Source organism: Squalius cephalus, assembly GCF_949319135.1.
Source record: "Squalius cephalus genome assembly, chromosome: 7".
NCBI lineage: Eukaryota > Metazoa > Chordata > Actinopteri > Cypriniformes > Leuciscidae > Squalius > Squalius cephalus.
In genome coordinates this window covers 39,200,637-39,205,025 of record NC_137128.1, presented here as the reverse complement: position 1 = coordinate 39,205,025, position 4,389 = coordinate 39,200,637, and the positions used below count along the sequence as shown (strand labels likewise).

Here is a 4,389-nt window from a genome sequence, read left to right as displayed (position 1 = left end):
GAATAACCAGCTGGATGTCAACCAATCTGGCTTCAAGAAAGGGCATTCAACTGAGACTGCATTACTGTCGGTCACAGAAGCCCTGCGGATCGCAAAAGCTGCTTCCAAGTCCTCAGTTCTCATTCTCTGTCTGCTGCCTTCGGTACTGTGAATCATTAGATCCTTATGTCCACCCTCTCATCACTGGGCATCACAGGAACTTCCCTCCACTGGTTTGAGTCCTATCTCACAGGTAGGTCCTTCAGGGTCGCATGGAGAAGCAAGATATCATCCAAAGCACATCAGCTGACCACAGGGGTTCCCCAGGGTTCAGTTCTTGGACCCTTGTTCTTCTCCATCTACACCACATCACTGGGACACATCATACAGGCACATAGTTTCTCCTACCACAGCTATGCTGATGACACACAGCTTTTCCTCTCATTTCAACCAGATGATCCCACAGTAGCTGCACGGATCTCAAGCTGTCTGGCGGACATCTCAACATGGATGAAGGAACATCACCTGCAGCTCAACCTGGCAAAGACTGAGCTTCTCGTCCTCCCTGCCAATCCGTCTCTACAGCACGACTTCACTATCCAGCTAGATTCATCATCAATCACCCCATCAAGGTCGGTCAGAAATCTTGGAGTGATACTGGATGACCAGCTGACCTTCACAGATCACATTTCAAAGACAGCTCGATCATGCAGGTTTGCACTGCACAACATCAGGAAGACCAGGCCTTTCCTAACTGAGCATGCAACACAACTTCTCGTCCAGGCCCTGGTCATCTCTAGGCTTGACTACTGCAATGCTCTTCTGGCTGGACTTCCATCATGTGCAACTAAACCTCTACAGAATGCTGCAGCTCGTCTTGTCTTCAACGAGCCCAAAAGGGCCCACGTCACTCCTCAGTTCATCTCTCTGCACTGGCTACCTCTCGCTGCTCGCATCAAGTTCAAGGCATTGACGCTTGCTTACAGATCTATCACAGGCTCAGCTCCCTCCTACTTTCACTCACTCCTACAAGTCTACATCCCTACCAGAAGCCTACGATCGGTCAACGAGCGACGTCTCGTGGTTCCATCACAGAGAGCCACAAAATCCCTTTCCAGAACATTCTCATTCACGGTTCCATGCTGGTGGAATACTCTCCCCACCCTCATCCAGAATGCAGAATCCCTGGCAACATTCAAAAGACAACTGAAAACCCTTCTCTTCCGTGAGCACTTAACCTCATAAAAAAACTAATAAAAAAAAAACTTTCCTTTTCCTTTATATCCTCGCTTACTACTCTGAACAATGCCTGAACTTCATATTTTGAGCACTTCTTACGTTGTTTTTTGCCTCTTCACAATGACTCGCTTAATTTAGTCCTAATTTATAAGTCGCTTTGAACAAAACCGTCTACTAAATGTAAAATGTAAATTACATTAGATTATTATTATTTTTCTCATTTATCAAGATAAATGATGACAACAAAATTAATGTACTAAACAAAATAAAGTACATGCAGATGATGCAAAATCCCAACTTACCATTAACTATGTTGGTCACAAAGTTTATTGGTGCTGGTCTTGGTGCTGAAGTACTAGCACTGTTAAAATGATGGTTATTCTGTTCATTACTCTCAGTATTGAGTCCTGTGACAAAGACTTATGAACAGTTATTGATCATTGCATCCTTGCCAAAATACTGTTTATACATTACACTACACATTATATAAGCTTATGCACAGTTCATAAATTACGTTGGGGATTATGTTACCAAGTATAGAGAGTATAAATAAAGAGAGAGTGCTGAATAAAGCTAACATTATTGTGAATGATAAGAGGCATCCCTTATCCTACGCCTTTCAATTGTTGCCATCTGGCCGACAGTATTCCCGATGCATGAAAAACAGGTCCAAACTATCTTTTATCCCCCAAGCAATTACATTTTAAATTCTTCTTCTGGTGTTAATTGATGGTCAGCTGGTCTGGTTATTTAATTTAGATTTATTTGTATTAAAGGGATATTTCGCCTAAAAATGAAAATTCTGTCATCATTTACTCACCCTCAAGTTGTTTCAAACCTGTATGAATTTCTTTTTTCTGCTGAACACGAAAGAAGATATTTTGGAAAATGTCGGTAACCAGACAGTTGATGGACCCCATTGACTTCCATAGTATATTTTTTTCCTACTATGGAAGTCAATGGGGTCCATCAACTGTCTGGTTACCGACATTTTCCAAAATATCTTGTTTTGTGTTCAGCAGAAAAAAGAAATTCATACAGGTTTGAAACAACTTGAGGGTGAGTAAATTATGACAGAATTTTTATTTTTAGGCGAACTATCCCTTTAAAGTATTGTTTATACAGTATGCCACCTGTGATTGTTTTTTACATGTCTATGTGAGTATGCTGCAAACTTACTTTCCCTGAATAAATAAACTGATTGCTATAACTATAAAAGCAAGCATTCATGTAGTACATATTAAGGTATTATGCATGTAAATATGAATACTTTTGGACTCAATGTGATAACTGTGAAGTAAAAAAAAACGGTCAACAAATATATAGCTTAAGACAGAACCATAAATGGAGTCTAATAATGTTCGCCTTGTTCTCTAGCCTTTCAAAAAATTCAGATGTTTGAATATTGTTCCCAAAGGTAATTGATTTCCATCTGTAAGCATTGAAAGTTGATGGAGAAGAAAGAGTACAGCTGTAACATCTTTTGCTTTTTGCTGTACTACTATACAAATCCTACATACGATTATTTTCCCTGATGAGATGCGTTTATCTGTCCACTAATAAAAATGTTGTTCCCATGTAACACTAGCCCAGGACGGGTAACACTCATTTTTAATGTGCTAAATAAGATATTAGGCCTACATCCAGACACATTTTATACTGATTGTTTTACAATATTTGTAAAGTATGCATATTTATTAGTTTAGTTTTTTTTTTTACTTTATACTCTTAATCATTTTCACAATAGTGGCAGATATAATTGGTTCCACTACCAGTACAGTCAACATGGGACTGTATATATTATCACATGTTTTCTCATCATGCTAGCAAAAAGACATCCTGTATCAGTAATTACAACTGGCACAATTTAACAATTTATTCAAAAATAAAAGTGGAGGAAGAAAATGTCTCTACTAATAACAAGGTAAACTCACTTTTACATGGCGGTGATTCAGTATCAGAAAGCTTGCGTTTCCTGCTGACACCACCTGTTAAAATCAACCACAGTACAGGTCATAGATTACACCTGTAGCTGAACTTTGAGCTCATAAATCTCTTTCATAAATTATTGTTCTCTTACCCAGCTCTTCGAAGAGGTCTGGTTGATGCTTTTCCAGTAAATAATAAAAGGCCTTTTTGACTTTGTCGCCTCCAGATTTAAATGACTTCAACAAAATTCTCATTTTTTCCTCGTCGGTATATTTTTCATTATTGATCTTAGAATAATCTTCTCCATGTAACATATGATCCTTTATTAACTCATCTGCTATTGCCATGACGGAAGTAACCCTTTGAATAAGCACTGCAAAGTTTTCATCCACAAACTTGGCCTCTGGGGACAAATGAATAAAATGTATTACACTGCAACCTTTCCTGACATGTGCAGTTCTTTGTTGTTGTTTTTATGTGTTTAATGAAAATTATAGTAAAAGTTAATGTTACAATTAATGATAAAATGTAAAACACTGTCTAACTGTACACATATAGAATTCCAAACATACAGTGGATAATCTATAAAATATAACTGAGATCACAAAAATAGCCAGGACATGTCTGCTACAGGACAGCTGTCCTCTCCCACACACACTCTTCTATTTCTCTTTTATGCAAATACTCTTTTGTTCAGATCAGCCACCTCAGGACTAAAAGGACTGAGCATCAGAGTGAAGTAGCCTGTGTTAATTCTAGTAAATTGGAAAATGCAGTATCTGAGGCTGGTGCATGTCTACATGTTGATGTCTCCAAATTTTCTTCCCCATATCAAAAAATAAAAATAGGCTACCTTGTTTTTTTCAGCAGTCTTAAAGCATTATTGATAAACACTTCCATTAACCAAAAGTTTTTGTTTGTTTGTTGTCGAAGTTCTTCAAAAAACAACAACAAACAAATATGTCAATTTACATTTTTGTTTATCTTTAGTTTATCTTAATAGATAGAGCTACCTTTGCATCGCTCCTGCTGCTCTCCTTCAAGGTTCTCGCTCATTTTTGTGGATAACCGCAAAAACACGAATTCAGATGATGATCTAAGGCTAGGCTAATTTGTAAACCTGTCGAGAGCGTTTCAAAGTTTCGTTGTTCCACGGAAATGAAGTGGGGTAAAGTCGAATAAAACGAAAGTGTTTTAAAGTGTTTTAAGGTAAAAGACAATAATGATTGGTCCACGTACTCC

General features: G+C 38.0%; 1 long non-coding RNA gene across 1 annotated transcript; it reads right to left on the bottom strand.

The window, feature by feature from the left end:
* Positions 1-3,152: 3,152 nt before the first annotated feature.
* LOC307161526 lies at positions 3,153-4,389 on the bottom strand. Its single transcript, XR_013821746.1, has 3 exons — positions 4,161-4,389; positions 3,299-3,550; positions 3,153-3,206 (listed from the first exon to the last, which is right to left on the bottom strand). It is a non-coding gene; the product is annotated as an uncharacterized lncRNA (long non-coding RNA).